The following is a 24,286-nucleotide window of genomic DNA, read 5'->3' on the forward strand; positions in this document are numbered from 1 at the left end:
ATGAGTGATACTTTCTTGCGAGCAAAATTCAAGCAATGAAGATGAGGGAAATATAAACATCAGAAATGACAGCCATTTCAGCAACGAGAAACTTTACAAAGATCTTAAAAGTACTGCAAAGCACTAGAAATGGAAGGGCACTACCCAACATGAAACACAGACTGCATTGTTGCTACATTTTAAGAGTACTAATGTGTGACATTTTCAAGGTTTCAGAGTACTTATGAATGACATTTAAGTACTAACTGTATGACACCAAGAGTGACAATTTTTGGAAGCAAAATCAAGAAATTAAGAACATAGAAACAGATAAACATCAGAAATTACACTCATATGAGCAAGGAAAAGCTATGAAAAGAACTTGAAACTGCTGCAAAGCACATGATCCTAATGTAAAACGATTGTATACCCACAATCTACTCACATCCTACATGATTTTACACTTGTGATCACTACTGCAGCTTGCTAGACCATGTTTGGCTACAGAACATCTTATTGCACTTAGTTCTGCAATCCAACTCCAATGGTGCACTACCTTTACATTAGGACATACTATGCCCTTTAGGACAATATTCCTTTGTATGCTGCCTAGGGCTCCATCATTTCTACACATGCTGTATGACACCCCCTAGCAAGCTTTTAATTATTTTGCACGTCACTATGCACCTTGTATAGAGCACCCACTTTCCCCGCACACCCGCATGCACCATCCGGCAGTCCTTAAAAGATCGCCGATAAAGTGACCCTTCGGGGGACCCGTTGGGAATTGCAGCGCTGGCCCAACGAGGAGCACCTGCCCGATGATGAAGCATGACATCCTCCGGGGTGTGTGAGGGCAACAAGTAAAAGGACATGTTCTTCCCACTTCACTAGTGGGTTCACGCACAATACCTGGGGTCTTATCTTTTCCTGTATCTTTCTTTCATTTGATAGGCTTGGGTGACTATTTGCACCCGACCACAGGAACAGTGTTCTTTTTTTGTTATTGCTAGGCATGAGGAGCATGAACACTGGACCATAATCAGCTCCTAGGTCCCCACCTTTTGTTTGGATAGGGTCGCAGCAATGTCTTCCTGGGGACCTGATCCTGTCTGGTGCTAGACACACGCCGACCACTAACAGAGCCAGCCAGGCTGTTGAGGCATGTGTACTTTAAAAGGAGCCTGCCCAGCCAATAAACGAGTATAGTCTGCCAATAAACGAGTATTTATATCCTAACAGTTACCGGCCGCATATTTATGTTATGTTATGTTATGTTAGGGGCATTTGTAGTGCGCACAGCTGCCCCAGCTAAGGGGCGTCCTGGGGCATGACAAGATAAACATAGCCGCACCTAACAGAACAAAGAGGGTGATAAACAAAGAGCACAGAGGGGGAACAGTTAAAATAGCACAGTCTTTAAAGCTTTGCGAAACACGAAGAGGTCGTCCAAAAGGCGAATCTCCAGTGGAAGAGAATTCCACAGACTAGCTGCTTTCACCCGAAAAGACCGACCTCCCATACGACTCAACTTCAATCTCGGGACCACCGCAAGCGCTTGATCCGCCGATCTCAAAGAGCGAGAAGGTACATAAAAAGACAGAAGATTCCGGAGGGTCCGAGGAGCTAGACCCTTCAGGATCTTAAAGGCCAAGCATAGAACTTTAAAATCAATTCTAGTTTTCACCGGCAGCCAGTGTAGAGACCGGAGGGTTCTGGAGACAGAGCAGGACCTAGGCAGGCCAACTATGGCTCTGGCTGCTGCGTTTTGGACGCGTTGGAGGCGATTGATTTCTGCCAGATTAACCCCTATCAAAAGGGAACTGGCATAGTCCAAGCGAGAGATTACAGTAGCCTGCACCACCAGCTGCCTCGTGGGGGGATCAAAAAACTTCAGGACAGATCTTAGACCTCGAAGTACCCCAAAACAGCAGGCTGCAGTTTTCTTGGAATGCCCCACAAAACTGAGAGCGGGCTCCAGCCATACTCCCAAGTTTCTCAACTCCGTAACCGGAGTTGGAGCCGGCCCAAGCTCCGGTGGCCACCATCTGTCACCCCACAGCTCTCGCCCCTTCCCGACGACCATAACCTCGGTCTTCTTCGCGTTTAGCTGGAGACAATTAGCATTCATCCAGCTAGCCACCGCTCTCAGTCCATTCTGGAACCTGGGGGCATCGCACTCTACATCCCCGCTGATAGTGACCGCCAGCTGAGTGTCGTCAGCATAAGAGACCATCGTTATGCCCCACTGCTTGACGACATCAGCCAGCGGCCTCACATAAAGATTGAAAAGCGTGGGACTCAGCGAGGATCCCTGAGGCACCCCCAGGCCCAGAGGGTGGAATTTGGACTGATGAGGAGGTATGGCAACGCAGAAGGAACGGTCGCCAAGGAAGGAGCGGAACCACTGTAAGGCGACACCACCGATGCCCATCTCCTCCATGCGACGTAAAAGGATGGGGTGTGAGACAGTATCAAAGGCGGCGCTTAGATCTAATAGTATTAGCGCCGCCGTCTGTCCCACATCCAACATCCCACGTAGATGCTCAACCATAGTGAGAAGAGCCGTCTCCGTACTATGCCCAGCACGGAACCCATGCTGGGTGTCATCCAAGATATTGGCTCGGATGAGATAATCAGAGAGGGCCAGGTTCACATGGGCCTCCATGACTTTTGCCGGCCAAGGAAGTAGGGAAATAGGCCGGTAATTCTCCGGTTTCGAAGGATCCAATGAAGGCTTCTTCAAGATAGGGGAGACCACTGCCCGCTTCCAGTTAGCTGGGACCACGCCCGTCACTAATGAGGCATTAATAAGAGATCGCAATATGGGGCGTCCTACAAAGGACTGATCTCTAAAAAAGACAGGCTTTAATGGATCCAAGGGTGAGCCAGACTTAATTTTTAGGGTCACCCTATCAAATTCCTCAGAAGAAAGCAGAGGAAAGGACTCCATATTGGGGCGGCCCAGGATCATCACCAGAGGTCCCAATAATGGGGTCGCGGAAGAAAACGTCTGGTAAATGGCTTGCACCTTCTCCAAGAAGAAGGATGCCAGAGCCTCACAATGAATGGTAGAGGACAGTACCGGGGAAGATGTTCTTTTGGCCAAAAGATCTTTAAGGGCCTTAAATATTGATTTTGATGGATTAGAGCTGTTGCGGAATTCTTCCGAGTAGAACGCCGCGCGGGCTCTACAAATGGCACGATGGTACGCCTTAACAGAGATTAAATACAGCGTTTTCTTAGCCGCATCGTAGTGTTTCCGCCACTCTCTCTCAGCCTGCCTACAAGTGCCCTTTAACGCCCGAAGGGCACTATCATACCAAGGGCTCGATTCTCTAGCGCGAGATTTACTTGCCATAGTAGGGATCAAAAAATCAAGCGCCCTAGTGATCCATTTGCAAAACTGGTCATAACCCAGATCCACACTGTCCAAGGGTCCCAGCGGGTCTGCAGCCAAAACCTCATGGAGGTCCTCTAGTCTAAGTTTATTCCAGTGCCTTCTAAAAAGTGGTCGCGGAGGAGGTATCAAGGGAGTGATAGGCAGCGGAACTCGAATGGCCACTAAAAAATGATCCGACCACCCCACAGGTGTAATAGAAGAGATGGTAGCTTCCGGAAGATTAGTAAAAAAAGGATCAAGCGTATGCCCTCCCACATGAGTGGGTTGGGCTACCTTTTGATCCAGTTGGAGGGCCTCAAGGTCAGCTAAGATGTTATTAACAGCCGACATACTCCTGTTCTCAAAGTGGAGATTAAGGTCTCCCAAGATGGAGAAATTAGCACAGCCAATAGACAAAGAGCTGACAGCATCAGGGAAAACTTCTCTAAATGCCACGTCACTGCCTGGGGGCCGATAAACCACCATCCCCGAGATAGAAAACTGAGGGCTGATCGAAATATTAAAAGAGGCACTTTCACATCCAACGATGTTTAAGACCTTCCAACTACAGGGGAAACTAGATTTGACAGCAAGGGCGATACCCTCTCCTCTAGATGTCCGATTCAGAGTGAACACGGAATATTCCGGGGGGAAAGCCAAGTTAATAATGGCAGTATCGTGTTCCTGCAGCCACGTTTCCGTAATCGCAAATATGTCAGGGGACTCCTCCTGTATAAGGTCAAAGACAGCTAAATGATGTTGGACCAGAGACCTGACATTTAAGTTTAATATACGAAGTATCGGCGTCGAAGCATTGCCTTGGGAAGCTACACGGGGGTCCCCTTGCAGATGCGGGCAGGAGAGCCAAGTGCCCATCTCTTACAGGCACACCAATAAGGGCCGCTTAGCGGATGTATCTGTGCCTGATCGCACTTTGGAAGGGAATATCCGATAGACCGTAGAAAGTTGCTGGAATAGGTAATAATTCCGACGTTCACAACCCGGGTGCCTGAGATAAGCCCCTAGCGCCCCAAGCGTCCTCAGCGCGGACGAGCGCAGACGGGCAGGACTCAGGCACGACTCCGGCTAAGCGACAGCGCCCCACTGCGCGATCCCGCTGCGCAGGAGGAGCGACTTTAAATAGGCGTCCCGCGAGGTTGTCCAGACGCGTGGACGCTCGCAATGGCGCCCGCCGGAAAAAGCAACACCAGCCCAACCAAAGATGGCGCCCAAAACCAAACTAAGGACCCTCCCGTGACCCGGACCCACCAAACGGCGGTGCTTGAATTGTTTTAAATGCGGTAAGAGGGGGGGGGGGGAGCCCACTACCTAGTCCAGACTAAAACCAGGGAAAATGAAAATAAAATAAAGCAAATACAAAACAGGGAAGTTAAAAATCACAGCAAACACAGCAGCGCAAGCGCAGCTAGAGTAGTACCTTGTCTGGTAGCCAGAAGAAAAGGACCGCCTTAAATAGGCGTCCCGCGAGGTTGTCCAGACGCGTGGACGCTCGCAATGGCGCCCGCCGGGAAAAGCAACACCAGCCCAACCAAAGATGGCGCCCAAAACCAAACTAAGGACCCTCCCGTGACCCGGACCCACCAAACGGCGGTGCTTGAATTCTTTTAAATGCGGTAAGAGGGGGGGGGAAGCCCACTACCTAGTCCAGACTAAAACCAGGGAAAATGAAAATAAAATAAAGCAAATACAAAACAGGGAAGTTAAAAATCACAGCAAACACAGCAGCGCAAGCGCAGCTAGAGTAGTACCTTGTCTGGTAGCCAGAAGAAAAGGACCGCCTTAAATAGGCGTCCCGCGAGGTTGTCCAGACGCGTGGACGCTCGCAATGGCGCCCGCCGGGAAAAGCAACACCAGCCCAACCAAAGATGGCGCCCAAAACCAAACTAAGGACCCTCCCGTGACCCGGACCCACCAAACGGCGGTGCTTGAATTGTTTTAAATGCGGTAAGAGGGGGGGGGGAAGCCCACTACCTAGTCCAGACTAAAACCAGGGAAAATGAAAATAAAATAAAGCAAATACAAAACAGGGAAGTTAAAAATCACAGCAAACACAGCAGCGCAAGCGCAGCTAGAGTAGTACCTTTAACAGTGTGATTTCAGACTGCATGCGTTGCCTAAGCCTTTTTCTTCATGATCATCAATGTTATTGTTGTGAGTGTAACTGAGAAATGACATAGAAGAATATGCAGTGCGTGCTATGAAAAAGCAAATTTTTAGAAAACAAAAGTGGAGAATACGTCACTACATTTACTCTTTGCTGCAAGGTTGACGTGCGCAGCAATTTGGTAACGGGCCACTTGCAGGAGTACAACTTGCTTCTCCCAGGGGTTGCAAAACGCCAGGCCAGCATCATCCAGGGCGGCTCAGCTCTGCTCAGACTAGACTCTGGTCTGCTGCTCTGGTAGTGAGCTATTGAGCCTGGAACCACACCAACCGGCGGACCTGCGGTCGATTCAGTCACTCTCAGCTGGCCGCTGCCGGTGGGGTGACGGGTCGGGTGGGTCCAGTCGCGGGATGATATTCATTTTAAATTTAGCAATGAGCTGTCTGCCTGTGCCTCTGTATTGCCAGCAGCCAACGAACTTGAACTGACACTCGCTCGGCACACGCCGTGGGCAGCAGGACATCCTGCGGCCTATTAAAGAATGTGGCTGACAAAACTATTACATTGTTACCACAGCAGCCAGAGTTGTCTGCAAGCAGCCTGAGCCAAGCCCCAAGCCTGCCGGGAGCAGTGCACTGCACGCTGTCATTTCAGATTTCAGTTATGGTGCATAAGCAACGCTCTGACTTGAGAGCTCAGGAGGCGCTTTAATGCGTGACTTTGCATTTCAGTGCGGTGCGTGGTACTGGGCAGGGCTGTTTTCTGTGAGACTACTGAATCCACAAATGTTTTACTACTACCTGGTAGGCCTCGCCATTCTGCTGTTCTGACATCTTCCTGGTAGGCTCCAGGCAAAGGGGCTGCTTTCAGCAGTGGATGGGCAGCCATGACCCTCCATTCTAGAAAGGGTCTCCTGCAGTGTGGGACCGGCATGAACAGTTTCCAGGGCTGATTTTGTTTTACATCCTGGCTCTCTTTGTACATGAATCTTCATGCCCAGTCGTCCAAAATAAAAGAAGTAAATAGATCTTTAGGTGTGTAGCTATGCTCATCCTTCAGAGCTTCGCTTGAATGATAAGACAATACTCAGAGTAATTGCGTATAGGCACTGAGCATAAAACCAACCGTAAAACTATGGGGCCGCTTCCGATCCGGGTCGGAAGGGCACCGAACGTGAAAAACTACGAGCCGTACGAGTGTATTTTGCCCGACTCTTACAGCTGTACGAGCGAACAAGTACGATGCGAGCTACGTGAATTTCACCGACCGAGTCGTTTCCGGGTCCGAACAGCTCCGTACGTCTCGGCCGTAAGCTAACCGTGGCGTGCAATGGATGCAATTTACAACCGAGCCAGGACGATGCACGCGTCGGACAGCCGGTGCAAGCCGGAGTGTCCGGCTCGCAAAACGTCTGGGAAGTTGCCTTTGGGGGTCCGCGTCAGACCCCCTGTCCCCCGCAGCCCTACAACTCGGACACAGGGGGAGACCCAAGGGTCCCCCCAACACAGGCATGTATGTTACGGATGGCACCGACCCGGACCCACTGCAGGGGGCGCCCTTGTGCGAGACGTACCCCTTTAGTCAATGGGAGCCCATGTACGCGTCGTACGACCAGCTCTCATTGACTCCTATGGGAGTCCAACCGAACCGAGTCCGACAGCATACGGCCGCATCGTACTCGCTCGGACTGTAGGACTTCGGCACGGTCGGAAAACACTCCGGATCCGGCTCGGTCGGAAAGCTTTCCGACCCGGATCGGAATCGGCCGCTATACTGTAAGAGATACAGAACTTTAATAAAAATTATAGCATACAACTAGCAGTATTGTTATAGAGCCTGAGTAGATCTGCAAAAACAGAGGCTGCTTTGAAAATGAAGGAAATGTCACTCAATTAACACAAAGCATACTGGAGTGGAAGTATGTTGAGATAGGGCAGACCCAAGAAGAGGTTGAAACTTATAAGGTTTCTCACACTTTGCAAAATCATTATGAAAATACATTTTACAGTTATCTAAAATAGTATTCACTCAGCACAGCTAGTATTTCATTATCACTATGAGCTCTTCCAGAAAATGAAGAAGCTTCTTCTGCTTTTGGGCTCTACATTAGAGAAAGCCGAATTTAGACCAGACAAACCTGAAATGTACATAGGTGCCTCATATCATTATTCCAAGCATGAAGATCACAATTTCCTTTCTCTTCACTGTCTGATTTAAAATTGCACCGGAAAGCATTCTTGGTTTTCCCACATAAAATGACAATCAAGGCTGTATTGCCTAATTTGAAAAGATCGGGCTAAACAAAAGTTTATTTACACACAACCACGGACATGGTGGTGTGCTGATCCTTGCTGACCCTTGCAGGCCACCATCATTATGATTGTGGCCAATAGCAATGGTTGCAAATTGTGACCTACCTCATGAACATTCATCCGGCAGGTCGTCCTGAAATGCTCTGTGATTCGATGTTTTGTAAACTGACCAATTTGAATAGCAGTCAGTTTGCTAAATCACAACAGATTCACAAAAGGTGTGTGCACAATTGTATACCATATGCTGTAAATCAATTCAATTCTAAGTAAATGAAACCCTAAAACCCTACACTTTGCGAAGTGGAAGTGTACATAAAAGTAAAATTATACTAGCTGCAACATAATTTCTTCGCCAACCAGAAAGAATGATATAGGTGCAGAAAATTCAGCCTAGGAGAAACCACTTTGCACTTTTTGTTCGAGGAAAGTAACTAGGAAGTCAGAGTTAAAAAACAAAAAATAAAGGTATTGGGAAGCTTTTGAACTTGTCATTGGGATTTAATTCAGCCTCTGGACAAAAACTAAATGCAAAGCCTTTAGATGGTTTTTGGGTCTCATCTACTGCCATCCAAGGGGTGTAATGCAGACCCTTGAAGCCCCTGCGGGGGAGCCCAACAGTAATGGGATTCTCACTGAAGTATAGCCCAATCAATATCTTTGACATAAGGTAGTCTAAAGGGCCCCTCACCACATTCTGCAGGGACACCCCATCATTTTGTATTATGTCACTGCTATTGTAATAAGTCATACGGTTTACAATGACCATACTGGTTGGCTCTCTTGTCAATCTCATTTGCTTGCTTCCTATTCAATTGCTTCCTTTCTTCTTTTCATCCGTTCGTCCCGTCCCTAAGTAAAGCTTCTATACCATTGAACTGATAGGCTGAATTGTTTCTTTTCATGGCTGATATCAGGGGACTACATATTTTTTCATTCAGCACTCCTTGAAAGTCATGTGTTCTCTTCACATCTCTTCCCCCTAAATATGCTCTTCGTCACTTCGTCAAAATGAAATTGAGCTGGTGCCAGATAACACGTACAAGCCAGGCCGTAGGGTCGGCCCATTGCTTCTTGTTGGTTGGCTTTCTTGTCAATCTCTTTTGGTTGCTTCCTATTCAAATGCTTCCTTTCGTCTTCATTTGTTTGTCTTGTCCCTAGGTAAAGCTCCCTTACCATCCAATTGATAGGGTGAATTGTCTCTTTTCATGGCTGGTATCAGGGGACTATATAGTTTTTCATTCATCATTCTGGAGGTTATGTGTTTCCTTACTCTCTGGTAAGAGCTCTTGGTATTTTAGCGGTGTTATATTGTGTATTTTTCTAAATCAGAAATTCTTTTATAATGTATTCTTTTATGGCTTGGAATAGAGCCAAATAAAGTTTTCTGATGATGACGACGATGATGATGATGATGATGCCAATACTCTTATTGCTTTTCGACAGGATGATTTTTCAATGATCTGACATTGTTAAATGCGTTTATGCGAGTTTGATATTTTCATGAGGAACAAATAACTCAATAAAACTACAGCAGACCCAGCCACACACTCAAACTTCACAATGCATCCACTGGCACTTGTGGACAGCAATGGAATGCAAATTTTCGTTTTGCTGCTCCTGAGAAGACACAATGGAAGACACAGGGCCCGCTGGAAATCTTTGGAACTGCTTGAGCTCAGGGTAGCTCACACTTCCCAGGTCATCTCGCTCTTCACCCCAAGACATTTTACTGACTCTCACCCAACTTACAATTATGGCCTGTATTACTACAGCCTAATACACCATGAGGTCCGATAAAAAATGGTGCTGAGAACACAGAAAAACATGGTGTTGGCATATATCATTCCTGTGTTATACACAGAAGGCAGACAACTTTCACACTTGAACCATCATCAAAATTAGACCGCTCACAAAAACAAAAAGATGATGTTACATCGAATCTGACGATACTCTACGTGTCCATCTTTGATGTCCTGGTTTGCTACAGAGAAGTCAAGGAATTTGAGGACACTCCATGTAATTTGTACATGAATTGCTCCAAAGAGAGCATTAAGTGAAATAAGTTTTGCCTCAGCTCCTCTGTCGGTTGCCCTGCTTTGTAACTATCCTGCAAAAAGTAAGTCTAAACAGCCTTCAAAAGGTTGACCCCAGCAGCGGATCCATTGACCACTTCAAAGAAATAATAGCAAACACTTCTCTGATTCTTTCACTAGAAATAGAAACTGGCAAGCATAATTTTAGTGATCTTGCATACACCATTTTACATTAGGATCTATGGAAGGATTGATCAAAACCATTGGCACTGTACTTCTAAGCAGTTTAAATCAGGCTGAACAGCTGTTACATAACCAAGAAGCCGAACAATCCTTTTCATGGTTTTGTGACACCAATAACCAGTGCCTTCTCCCCTTTCCAACTATAGCTCTACCACCCCAATCAGTGATTGGGGTTGGGGGGTGCTGAGATATGCCCCCCTGCACTGACGCACTCGCATTGGCTTGTTTTACTTTCACTTTAGTGTAAGGACTTCAGTACGCCCTCTCCACACTAAAGGAAGAAAAAGACTCAGCCTGCTCAGAAAGCTCTTCTCAAGCAGCCAGAGTTTAAAAATTAATACTGGAATCTCTTCACCAGGGGGGCCAGTATATGCCTCCCCCAGTGTCGCCCAATGGCGACACGCTATCTGGGGAGGTAGTGTGGGTGTCGCCTATTGACTGACACCCGCACTCAAGGGGTTAAAGAGACCAATGTTATAAGCAATGCAAGAAATATTTCTTCTATGGACTAATGCAGTGGTTCTTAACCTCTTCAGTGCCCATGACGATATAATCTCGTCATGGAGCACGGTTGCGCTGTGCCCATGACGAGACTATCTCGTTATGAACCCCGTCCGCTAATGTAACGCCCGGCACAGGGCGGGGAAAGGGCGTGGCACTGAAGGGGTTAAACTGTGGTACGGGGACCCCAGGGGTCCCCAATGCTACTCGGGGGGCCCACGACAGCACAGAAAATTAAACTAAAAACATAATAGCAGACTAATAAATTGCATGTTAATAAAGAAGCAAAATGTAAAATTTGCAAGTTGGCGTTCTCAGATTGATTTTTGGGAACAGTGCACATATATCAAACAGAATATAGCATGGATGATGGATGGCCTCAGTTAATATTAGAAAAGCCCCAAACTTACTTTAAAAATTTAGATTTTTTTATATTTGTTTGTAAATTCTATAAAATATTACATCATGTGTGCATTTGTTTGATGAATGTTTCTGTATTTTTGTGTATTGTTTTGAGATTCATATCACTGAAATTCCTTAAGCTGGGGTCCCTGGCTTTCAAAAATGAATGTGCGGGGGTGGACAGAATTTCAATAAAGATTCAGATGGGGGTCCCTGGATTTCAGTAATGATTAAGTAAAAGTCAAATGTTTAAGAACCACTGGACTAATGGATCCAGAAATAACTATTGTATGGTTTGAAAATTAAAAAATGGATAACTCCTGGGTCTCAGACTCGAATCTTTCAAGGAAAAAAGGTCAGAAATGTGATCCTGTGGGGATACTAAGGGCCTCATGTAGGTAGCCAAATACCGGTCGGTAACGGCCGATTTTCGGTAAATATGCCGTTACCGACCGGTATTCAGACAAGTGAGATGTAGGAGTCCAAAAACCACTTTTTGGCAAATATGAGGCGGTAAATACCGATTCATATATTCCGAATTCTAAAATACCGATTCAAATTTACCGAATACAAAATTAACGAATCGGTAAACATGAAGTGGTAAATATGAAGTGGTAAAATTTTAAAATGACATGTAGGAGCACTCGGTAATTAAGAAATCCTGTAAATTCGTTAAATAAGAGTCGGTAATTAACACGGATGAAAAGCAGGTGGTAACCATCAACAATGGATAAATGCAAACCCAAAATGCTACAGCGTGGACAACATGGCCGCTATGTACGTCATTGCAAGGCGCCTACGTCTACAGGCAGCAGGACTGAGGGTGTGGCGACGGGAGGAACAAATCTACAGACAGCGCATCACACTATTCCAGCTGACTGATGCAGAGATACATGAGAGGTACAGGCTAGACCCCGAAACCATCATGGACTTAATCAGGGACCTACACCCACGCCTGGACCAGCCAATAAGAAGGGCGCACGCCATACCCCCACATGTGCAGGTGCTCTGCAGCCTACATCTGCTGGCATCCGGCAGTTATCAGGTGGTGATAGCTGCGGTGGGTGGGGTATCCCAGAGTTGCCTGTCACGTTTCTTCAGGAAGTTTCTGGATGCCATGATGCAGAGAATGCACCACTACATCAGCTTCCCCAACACACAGGCTGCACTGCAGAAAACAAAAACAGACTTTTATCACATGGCACAGTTCCCCCATGTCATCGGCTGTATTGATGGTACACACATCCCAATCTGTCCACCAGCTGATACAGAGCACATCTACAGGGAACAGGAAGTCCACCCACTCCATCAATGTGCAGGTGATCTGTGATGCAGGGAACATCATCACAGATATTGTTGCAAAGTTTCCTGGGAGCACCCACGACTCTTACATCTTCCAGAATAGTGGGATATACACACGACTGAGTGCCGGAGAATTTGGAGAGGGATACCTGCTAGGTAAGTAACAGTGACGCCCCTTGAAACCTGCAAATCATAGTGTCATGAGGCATGTTACTGATGGTTCCCTTTCACTCATCCAGGCGACAGTGCATATGCATGCCGGTCATTCATCCTCACTCCCTACCTACACCCAGCAACCCAGAGTGAGAGACGATACAACGTGGCACACAAAACAACACGCAATGTGGTGGAGCGCACGTTTGGACTACTGAAGAGCAGGTTCCGCTGCCTGCACAAGAGCGGAGGCGCACGCCAGTACAAACCCATCACCTGCTGCAAGATTATTGCCACTTGTGCAATGCTGCACAACCTTGCCACGAAAAAAGGGACAGATGTGGAACTAACATATCATGAGGACAACGAGGATGAGTCAGGCCAGCCAGAGGGCAACGCAGCTAGAGTGCCAACTGCAATCGATGGGAGAGAGAGACGGGCAGAGATCACAGCCAACTATTTCTGAGTAAGTAAGGGGACACAGCGAGTTGTGAGAAGTCATGACGTAGTTTTAATGTGGCACCACGCCATGAACACATGAACAGGCCAATCTGGCAATATACCATCTATACAAGTAGTATGTCCAGGGTTACGTCACCCAATGGGAAGTGGCAAAGCAGGGCAACATCAATGTTTGCGCATACGCGCTGCAGTGGTGGATTGCACGGCCTGTGCATCCTCACTAGAGCCAACCCCAAGCCGCCTGCTGCTCCTGCGTGCTTCTGGGACGGGGGGTGTGATGCTGCTGCTGGTGTCGATGCTCTCCGCAGCATCCCCTGCAGCAGTTGTCGACGCCTGACTAGGCAATAGCACCCCTAGTGCACTTGTCACCTGCACCATCCCCCGAGACAGGTCGCTGCAGCACTGTGTGAGGCCCTCCTGCATCGTCACAGAGCGCCGGCACAGTAGAGAAGTCGCAGTTGCCAGACGGTTGAGTGCCCTGCTGGTGGTGTCCCTTCTCTGGCGTTCACGGCGCCGTGCTTCGATGTCAGCATCTAGTTTGCTGCACAACTGCTGGATAGACTGGGACATGTCCCGAATGCCCGCAGCCATGCCGCTAATGTTAGTGTCCATGTTGACTAATGTTGTCGTCATCACCCGCATGTGCCTCTGGACTGACATGACTGCCTTTGATTGCAGGCGCTGTTGCTTTAACATTTGGCCCTCGAGCCCCAAGAAGACACCATGGCCGTCAGTGGGTGCTGGTGGACTCTGGACACGCGACCTGCGGCGCCCTCTTGCTTCCGTCTGTGCTGCCTGTGAGGTGTGGGGCACAGTGGCATGGCTCCCTTCCTGGGGCCCGGTGCGGTCTTCTGGTCCCATGCTGTCGTCTGACGAGGTGTCTAAGGCTCGTAGCCTGGCTGCTGGACGCCTCCTCATTCTCACGCCTGCAAGAGGGGATGTGGCTGGTGATTCGAACATGAGTGGCGATGCTGGCTCTGGTGGTGGTGATGCTGGCTCTGGGTGAGGTGATGCTGGCTCTGTGTGCGGCGAGGCTGGCTGTGTAGGTGGTGCGGCTGCCAGTGGGCCTGCTCCCTGGTCTGAACATGTGCTGGCTTGCGGCGATATATGTGGCCGGTGTGCCGTCTCTCCTGCAGCATGCCCTGTCCTGCATGGTGTCACATCTGTGGACAGAAATACAACATTGGCTCAGTGTCCCCGAAGGGCTGCATTGCATGCGTCACAATAAATCATTTCACATTCCAATATGTCCCCTGTCTCCTTGTGCCTCGAGTGCGTGACATGCCTTGTTGCCCTGTAACATTTACGTCATGGTTAGTGTTGCCCTGACTACATCTCCCGGAATGCATTGCCTGTCTGCACTGACACGTGTGGACTGCAGTGTGATTCTCGATTCACAATTGGGGGATGTGGGATAGGGGTTGGGGGGGCTACATTGCTGTGCTTTCGTCTTACCTTGGTGTGTTGCGGCTCTGGCAGAGCTGTCGGCGTCCCCAAGTCCCACGACGCTCTCTTGCTCGATTGTGGCCGCCACCAGCTCCTCCAGTTCGGTGAGGGCAGGTGCCCTGTTGGTTCCACCTCCGGTCTGGCTGGCCTCCTTCTGGATGTCGCCCATCTTCCTCTTGGTTACAATCCGGAGGTCATACCAGCGCTTTTTGAGTACCTCAATGTCCCTGTGGGTCACTCCCACAGCATTGACCTGCGCCTGGATGGCCAGCCATATGTTGCGCTTTTCCACCTCAGGCACTTGCAGGGATTGCCTTCCGAACAGCTTGTGGTGCTGCTTCACCACCTCCTCCACCAGCACCTGGAGTTCCTTGGGGCTAAATTTCAGCTTCCTCCTCCTTTCCCCTCCGTCTTTCTGTGTTCTCTGGCTGGACATGCTGTTCGTTTACCCGCTCGCACATGCAACGGCTCCTTGCCTCTCCTCTGCACTCCAAGCCTCTCCAGGGTCGGCTGATTATGTACACCTGCCTGGGTGTGGCCACTTCGGCTAATTTTGTACACCTGCCTGGGTGTGGCCTGTTCCTTGTTGGGTGGGCTGTCGTTGCACTTGATTAGCTGTTTCGTCAAGTCATGTGATTTTCTTTACCGAATCCGTACATGCCGATTCGGTATTTTCCGATTCGGTATATACCACCTCGGTATTTTCCGAGTCGGTATATACCACCTCGGTATTTTCCGATTCGGTATATACCACCTCGGTATTTACCGATTCGGTCATTTCCGATTCTTAATTACCGAATGTTACCGATTCGGTAACTGTTACCGAATTTTTACCTACATGTAACTTACCGATTCTTATTTACCGATTCGGTACGGCTCGGTATTTTAGAACCGGTAAAATTTATTTACCTACATGAGGCCCTAAGACTTTTGGGACATTTTTCAGGCTTGTGATGGAGTTCATAAAGATTTTCAAAATATATTAGGACATTTAGGGAAAGTGGACAACAATTCTTCAGATAAAGTGAAAAATAAATGTGTATTTACAATGACAGTGCTGCCTAAGTGCCTATATCGCCAAGAGAACACACTGTACGAAGTGCTTGAGGAATTTTTCAAGGCAGTGGACACAGTACAGTGGTCCCTGCTATGGGATGGGGTGGCCCCATATATAGCACTACATTGGCTGACCAGGAGCCCCGAGGGAGGGGTGGCATTACCTGACTTTTGTCTTTATTATTGGGCCACACAGCTACTGGTTATAAGCCAATGGGCATTTGCTCCCTTGCAAAAACCTTGACTGAGGCCAGACAGGCAATCTCTAGACCCACATGGGTACATAAGGAAGCTGTACGATCAAAGCAGGCCGGCCTGTTGTCCATCCCAAATGGACCCAAAAGTCAACATATGGGAGACAGCCACTGGGAAAATGGGCTGAGGCAGCTGAAACTGAAGACCCCGCTGTGGGAATCTGCCTTCCTGGGGCACCTCCAGGCACTGGAGTGTAAGAAACAATAGGACATGATTGGGATCGCAAAGGTGGGAGACATTTGGGGTCTGCAGGGCCTCTTCGAATTCACGGAGCTGAAAGGACAGTTTGACCTGGCCGCCACTCAGCTCTTTAGATACAGGCAGATCCAACATGGTCTCAAAGGGTATAAGAATCTGCTACACAAGGTGGAGGATGAAACTCTACTGGAATTTAGAATTTCAGCAGCACCCCTGCACAAATATGCCATTTCTCAAATTTACTGGACGCTGGTCAACAACTGCCAGGCATCCTTTGATACACTGCGGTCGATGGGAAGGGAACCTAGGTGTATTAACAGACTAGGAATGGGGAGAGCACTTTGCTACCTACGAGAGGTCGCCATTAAGTCAGGTCTTCAGTTAGTGCAACTAAAAATATTACACCGTGCATACCATACACACCTTGACACCCCCTCGGGTGATTAGTGCGTTATACAAAACAATATAACATAACATACTAGAACTGGACTCTTCCTCGCCGCCAAGGTGCGACGTTGTGGCCAGAGTGGAACGGTGTTGCAAACCCCCTGGAACTGCCCCAGGATATAGACATTTTGGACACAGGTGAAACAGTGCCTCTTGGCAGTAACAGAGAAACCAGCAGAATTGACCCAGGAATTGGTTGCACTGGGGATATGGGAAGACCAGACTATGTCAAAATACACTTTTTTGTATTATAAAATTGCTCTTACAATGGCCAGGAGAGATATTGCTCAGATACGGGCCAGAGGGGAGCCGCCCTCCGTGTTGCAGCGGAGGGTGGGTTTGGACTGGTGTATGCAGGTCGAGGGTATAGTCTACAAGGCCTGGGGCTGTCGCAAAAAATTCAACAAAGCGTGGGGTCAATTGGAAGGAATACATGGATTTTGATTGATTCAAGGGGTTGTCATTGTGTCTGCTAACTTTGAACACTCAAGGTCTCCTCTAATAGGAGGGGTGTGTTATGCAAGTGTCACATGGTTTCTTGTTCAGTTGCGGAAATACAATAAAAAGGTTTTTTTTAATGTGTTTGCATTAAAAACACGTTTTCTTTTTCCACAAGGTAATATTGTTCTGTCTGGAGACTCTTCTTTCTCTCTTCACCTGTCAGCTTTGGGGCATTTTCCATCCAGTACCATCCTGGAAAGGTACTTCCTGTTGCAATAGGCAAGAGTAAAGTGGCAAATGCAAATCTGCATATAGATTTGTAGAGGGCATTGCCTGAAATTTGTTGGTAAGTATACACAAACATACAAGTTTGTGTATGTGTACAAACTTCTGCTAGTTCACTCAACAAGAAATTCTCTCACCCCTCTTTCACCAAATCTTGATTTGCTAATGTGGAAATCCACCATACATAGAAATTTGCAAACAGGTACATTTCATTTCCAAGGCTAAAAGTTCATAATTCCTGATTCTGTGAATCGGGAATGTGATCTAACAGTGACATTTTATTCCATAAATGTAAGTTGTATTTAGGCTTGCAAAAACCCCAAAATTCCGCATCAAAGACATTTGCAGCTTTGCCATTCAGGAAAGTCCATCAAGAAATGTGGGATTATCACACGAGACAAATGTATACAAAATCAATAGGTAAAAATATACAAGAGTCAGCACAGACAAGACGGCAATTTGAATCCAACTAGTTATCTTCTCATCTATAAATCTGTAATAACGAAGGTTAGGTAGGTCTAGATTGTCCACACATTATACCCATGTTGAGACTCAGTCTAAAGATTTGAAAACTTACACAAAAGGAGGCAATACAAATATAAAAATAGAGATAGTAGACCAGTATTTTCTGTGCAAAATTTACAGCCAAGATTAAGTCAGTAGCAATATTTATTATTCTAACTAGACCAAGGAGAGATGTCTCTGAGCATCAAGACTGTGTTCCATCTCTCTATGACTTAGGTTGAACACATTACCTCGAGGACCCTAGCCACTATATACGCTACCAAGGATTTTCAATCCTTGACCCATCACAATGTCTTTAGATGGGTTGTACAATCTTTGATTCTCTCCAAATTTGATTATGGATACTCTGCCTTGGCTGGACAGGAGTTCATATGTCCTATCTAACCCCCATAAAAGCAGTCATGCATTCTGCTACCGGACTAATCTTCAGCACCAAGATGTGCCGTCATATCACCCCTGTGCTCCGAGACCTTCACAGACTCTCTCTCAAGGTGCATGCATTACCTAGAATGCCTCCAGCCTCAACAAACCTTCACAGACTCTCTCTCTCAAGGTACATACATTACCTAGAATGCCTCCAGCCTCAACAAACCTTCACAGACTCTCTCTCAAGGTGCATGCATTACCTAGATTGCCTCCAACCTCAACAAGCATTCACAGACTATCTCTCAAGGTGCATGCATTACCTAGAAAGCCTCCAACCTCAACAAACCTTCACAGACTCTCTCTTAAGGTGCATGCATTACCTAGATTGCCTCCAACCTCAACACACCTTCACACACTCTCTCTCAAGGTGCATGCATTACCTAGAATGCCTCCAGCCTCAACAAACCTTCACAGACTCTCTCTCTCAAGGTGCATGCATTACCTAGAATGCCTCCAACCTCAACAAACCTTCACATACTCTCTCTCAAGATGCATGCATTACCTAGAATGCCTCCAACCTCAACAAACCTGTACATACTCTCTCTCTCAAGGTGCATGCATTACCTAGAATGCCTCCAACCTCAACAAACCTTCACAGACTCTCTCTCAAGGTGCATGCATTACCTAGAATGCCTCCAACCTCAACACACCTTCACATACTCTCTCTCAAGGTGCATGCATTACCTAGAATGCCTCCAACCTCAACAAACCTTCACATACACTCTCTCAATGTGCATGTATTACCTAGAATGCCTCTGGCCTCAACAAACCTTCACAGAATCGCTCTCAAGGTGCATGCATTACCTAGAATGCCTCCAACCTCAACAAACCTGTACATACTCTCTCTCAAGGTGCATGCATTACCTAGAATGCCTCCAACCTCAACAAACCTGTACATACTCTCTCTCAATGTGCATGCATTACCTAGAATGCCTCCAACCTCAACAAACCTTCACAGACTCTCTCTCAAGGTGCATGCATTACCTAGAATGCCTCCAACCTCAACACACCTTCACATACTCTCTCTCAAGGTGCATGCATTACCTAGAATGCCTCCAACCTCAACAAACCTTCACATACACTCTCTCAATGTGCATGTATTACCTAGAATGCCTCCGGCCTCAACAACCTTCACAGAATCGCTCTCTCTCAAGGCGCATGCATTACCTAGAATGCCTCCAACCTCAACAAACCTTCACATACTCTCTCTCAAGGTGCATGCATTACCTAGAATGCCTCCAGCCTCAACAAACCTTCACAGACTCTCTCTCTCAAGGTGCATGCATTACCTAGAATGCCTCCAACCTCAACAAACCTTCACATACTCTCTCTCAAGGTGCATGCATTACCTGGAATGCCTCCAACCTCAACAAACCTGTGCATACTCTCTCTCAAGGTGCATGCATTACCTAGAATGCCTCCAGCCTCAACAAACCTTCACATACTCTCTCTCAAGGTGCATGCATTACCTAGAATGCCACTAACCTCAACAAACCTTCACAGACTCTCTCTCAAGGTGCATGCATTACCTAGAATGCCTCCAACCGCAACACACCTTCACATGCTCTCTCTCAAGGTGCATGCATTACCTAGAATGCCTCCAACCTCAACAAACCTTCACAGACTCTTTCTCAAGGTGCATGCATTACCTAGAATGCCTCCAACCTCAACAAGCCTTCACAGACTCTCTCGCTCTCAAGGTGCATGCATTACCTAGAATGCCTCCAGCCTCAACAAACCTTCACAGACTCTCTCCCAAGGTGCAGGCATTACCTAGAATGCCTCCAACCTCAACAAACCTTCACATACACTCTCTCAATGTGCATGTATTACCTAGAATGCCTCCGGCCTCAACAAACCTTCACAGAATCGCTCTCTCTCAAGGCGCATGCATTACCTAGAATGCCTCCAACCTCAACAAACCTTCACATACTCTCTCTCAAGGTGCATGCATTACCTAGAATGCCTCCAGCCTCAACAAACCTTCACAGACTCTCTCTCTCAAGGTGCATGCATTACCTAGAATGCCTCCAACCTCAACAAACCTTCACATACTCTCTCTCAAGGTGCATGCATTACCTGGAATGCCTCCAACCTCAACAAACCTGTGCATACTCTCTCTCAAGGTGCATGCATTACCTAGAATGCCTCCAGCCTCAACAAACCTTCACATACTCTCTCTCAAGGTGCATGCATTACCTAGAATGCCACTAACCTCAACAAACCTTCACAGACTCTCTCTCAAGGTGCATGCATTACCTAGAATGCCTCCAACCGCAACACACCTTCACAGACTCTCTCCCAAGGTGCATGCATTACCTAGAATGCCTCCAGCCTCAACAAACCTTCACAGACTCTCTCCCAAGGTGCATGCATTACCTAGAATGCCTCCAACCTCAACAAACCTTCACATACACTCTCTCAATGTGCATGTATTACCTAGAATGCCTCCGGCCTCAACAAACCTTCACAGAATCGCTCTCTCTCAAGGCGCATGCATTACCTAGAATGCCTCCAACCTCAACAAACCTTCACATACTCTCTCTCAAGGTGCATGCATTACCTAGAATGCCTCCAGCCTCAACAAACCTTCACAGACTCTCTCTCTCAAGGTGCATGCATTACCTAGAATGCCTCCAACCTCAACAAACCTTCACATACTCTCTCTCAAGGTGCATGCATTACCTGGAATGCCTCCAACCTCAACAAACCTGTGCATACTCTCTCTCAAGGTGCATGCATTACCTAGAATGCCTCCAGCCTCAACAAACCTTCACATACTCTCTCTCAAGGTGCATGCATTACCTAGAATGCCACTAACCTCAACAAACCTTCACAGACTCTCTCTCAAGGTGCATGCATTACCTAGAATGCCTCCAACCGCAACACACCTTCACATGCTCTCTCTCAAGGTGCATGCATTACCTAGAATGCCTCCAACCTCAACAAACCTTCACAGACTCTTTCTCAAGGTGCATGCATTACCTAGAATGCCTCCAACCTCAACAAGCCTTCACAGACTCTCTCGCTCTCAAGGTGCATGCATTACCTAGAATGCCTCCAGCCTCAACAAACCTTCACAGACTCTCTCCCAAGGTGCATGCATTACCTAGAATGCCTCCAACCTCAACAAGCATTCACAGACTATCTCTCAAGGGCCATGCATTACCTAGAAAGCCTCCAACCTCAACAAACCTTCACAGACTCTCTCTCAAGGTGCATGCATTACCTAGATTGCCTCCAACCTCAACACACCTTCACACACTCTCTCTCAAGGTGCATGCATTACCTAGAATGCCTCCAACCTCAACAAGCCTTCACAAACTCTCTCTCTCAAGGTGCATGCATTACCTAGAATACCTCTAACCTCAACAAACATGAATGCAAGCTCTCAATCATTAAAAGATATGGAGATAACATTTTAAGATGCTTACAGAATCTCACTATAGAAACAAAGAGGTTTAATACCCAAAGGAGTAGAACACAATGCACTCTTCTGGAGCTGTGACAGTGATAAGGAACTCAGTGCCGGCTGGGATCAGGATGTCTCAAGATCTACTTTTTTTTTTAAACAATATCTTCCCTGTTCCAAATTAGATAATCCTTTTTGATCTTGTTCCTACTGAATGTCAAATCTCCTCTAGTTATCATTTCTTCCTATTTTTCAGAGATTAATCACATTTACTTAACAATGGAAGGTTTAATATTTAGTGCTTCCATATTGGGTACGCCGTCTTGCTTTAAGTTGAAGTCTCACTTAGTTTTGTGTACAGTGAACTGAAACCCTCAAGTTGAGAGCGCTTTATATTGTGTATAAATAAATTAATCAAACCAACAGTGGACCTGTGGCAGCAGAGCTTGTTCTGCACTTGGTTTACTTAGTCTCATTACTGGAGCTTGGACCTGGTCTGAAGTCTCTGCGTCCTCTCAGTGAGTGTCTAGCATTGACCGTGTTACACTGTCAAAACATACTATCACCAGGGCCTTGTCAGCTGATAGCTAGTCAGTTGCATACGTACGGACGCCTCTGAACACAGCTCCTGCTTGTGAGGTTGCCATTGCTTATAACTTCTACATTTTTTAACTTCACTGGGGTGTCCTGGGAAGGTCCTACATTTAGTCAAAAGTTAAAAGGGTTTGTCTCAGGATCTTCTCTGTCTAGTGCAAACATCTCCGCCTTCGAACAGGCAAAGAAGCTTTATCGAATCTTGGGATAAATTTGATCAACATTTTTTTCATGGACGTCCTTGTTCTTTTCCAGTTTAATATATGTTGGGGAATAGATAGAGTATATTTGCAAGTGTGCCCCTTGCTACTGCAAAAGCTGCGACAAATGGTTCACGTAAGCCTTGATGCGTGATAAGGAGACCCCTCATGCTGTTCCACATGAGACCCTGCGTATGACTCCTGGTAAAAGGCCACCAAGCTTAGCAATGTCATTCTTAACGAATAGGACAAAGCCTAATAATCAGAGTAACAAGTTATTCGTCCTTTTTTCTACTTTGCCTTTTTCTTGTTCCATCTTTTCTACTCCCATCTTCTGATGTAGATTAGAATGAACATAAATCATGTTTGATCTTAGGAGCTTTTCAGTGCATACAGATGACTGTACCTAAAACGTTCCTGTTTCTATTCTGAGTTTGGTAGTTGGTTGTCCCTTGCTGCACTCAAGCAGTGTTTGTCCATGAGAAATAAGGATAGGCGATCAATTTTTTCTTCCACCATCGAACACCTCTTCTTGCAACAGAAAGCAGATCTAGTTCTCTAACAAGTCGTTTGCTTATGTATTTGTCATGATTATAAAGGGTTATTGGAAAGTAAATGATACACTGAAAAAGGGATGGACTCGCCAAACTGAAGCCTGCAGGATTCTTGTGGCCGTATTACACATTATCACTGTTTCTGCCCGACGCACCTTTCAAAAGGTGCGCCGGGCGCAAAGAGTTATAATGAGCCCCATCATGGTGTATGCGCTGCCCCCAGGGCAGCTGCGAAATCGCGCTGTCCCCAGGGCAGCACATTTATGTGTTTACATGGAGCAGCTGCTCAGTGTTTCACAGTGCAGGCGGCACCTGCCTGCACCTTCAAAGGGGTTTAGAGATACCCTTGCAGGCGGGCGCAGTCAGTGACTGCACCCACCTGCAAGGGGATGTCTTGGGGATCCATGGGACCCCCTTTACCCCCTGCAGAGGGCTGCTTTCGAATGGTGCACTGTCAGTGCACCTCCTGAGGGCTTCTTTGACTCTGTGCCCACCTCTGTAACGTGGCCCAGGCGCAGAGTCAAAGGAATTCCCTCATTTGCATAGGGTACGCCCCTATGCAAATGAGGGAACACCCTCTGTTGATAGTGTCGCGCTTTAAGTGCGCCAGAGCTATCGGTATTATAGAAGGGGACGCAGAAGCATGTTATGCTTTTGCTGATGCAAACGAAACTGTGCCTTGTGTGTGCTGAGCGAAACAAAAATCACCAAAAGGCAGACAAGTATATACAATGCAAAGCTGCATTCTTTGACATTTCGTTTTGCTTTGAACACTAAGTATGAGCTAAATAATCACAGCATACAAAGGGCGGTTCGGTGAAAAACCAGGACTGTATCAAGGTGTCACGCGGCATGGGTCCAGCCGAAAGCTGTGACTTCATAATTCTGCAAAATACATGTAAGGCCTTATTGCCACCCCTCCCCAACCCCCGGAATTGTTGCTGGCTTCAACGCACCCCAATATAGACTGACGGTCAAGTGAGCGCCTCTGTACCTACCGCTGTTGTGACTGGACTTTGTTAAAAAAAACAGGCGTTTTCAACGTGGAATACACGTTTCTTTTATTCAGGACTGCATTTAAATATATGCATTACTGACCGCATCAGAATTGTAGGGGACTTCTAAATGAGGCCCTAATATCAACCCTGTCATCAGGTTTCAGTAATATCAGTTGGCATAATACGAATTTACAGAATGTACAATGCTGTGTTTTACTTAATCAAACATGTTTGCATATTTGTATTTTGTTGAGTAGTAAGGAGGCCGTACAACTATTTAGTTTGAGTAGTGTAATGAAATGCATATATTTAAATGGACCCTGAATAGAAAAAAGTGTATTCCAAGTCGAACACGTCTTTTTTTTTCTTAACATAGTCCAGTCACAACAGAGGCAAGTAAACAGCCGCTCACTTGACCGTCAATATGAACTTTCTTCAGCTAATCAAATGTGTATTTTCGTAGCAACGCGTAAATAGTAACAGGACGCAGGGCTTTAAGGCATGAACTAATCCCACACAGGACACCCGCTTGAAGTCTCTCGCTTCTGGGGAGTC

General features: G+C 46.9%; 1 protein-coding gene across 1 annotated transcript in view; it reads right to left on the reverse strand.

The window, feature by feature from the left end:
* ACOXL (acyl-CoA oxidase like) overlaps positions 1-24,286 on the reverse strand; it is a 1,019,872-nt gene that overhangs the window by 459,448 nt on the left and 536,138 nt on the right. The gene's annotated exons all lie outside the window — the stretch shown is intronic.

Source organism: Triturus cristatus, chromosome 6, assembly GCF_964204655.1.
Source record: "Triturus cristatus chromosome 6, aTriCri1.1, whole genome shotgun sequence".
NCBI classification, from domain to species: domain Eukaryota; kingdom Metazoa; phylum Chordata; class Amphibia; order Caudata; family Salamandridae; genus Triturus; species Triturus cristatus.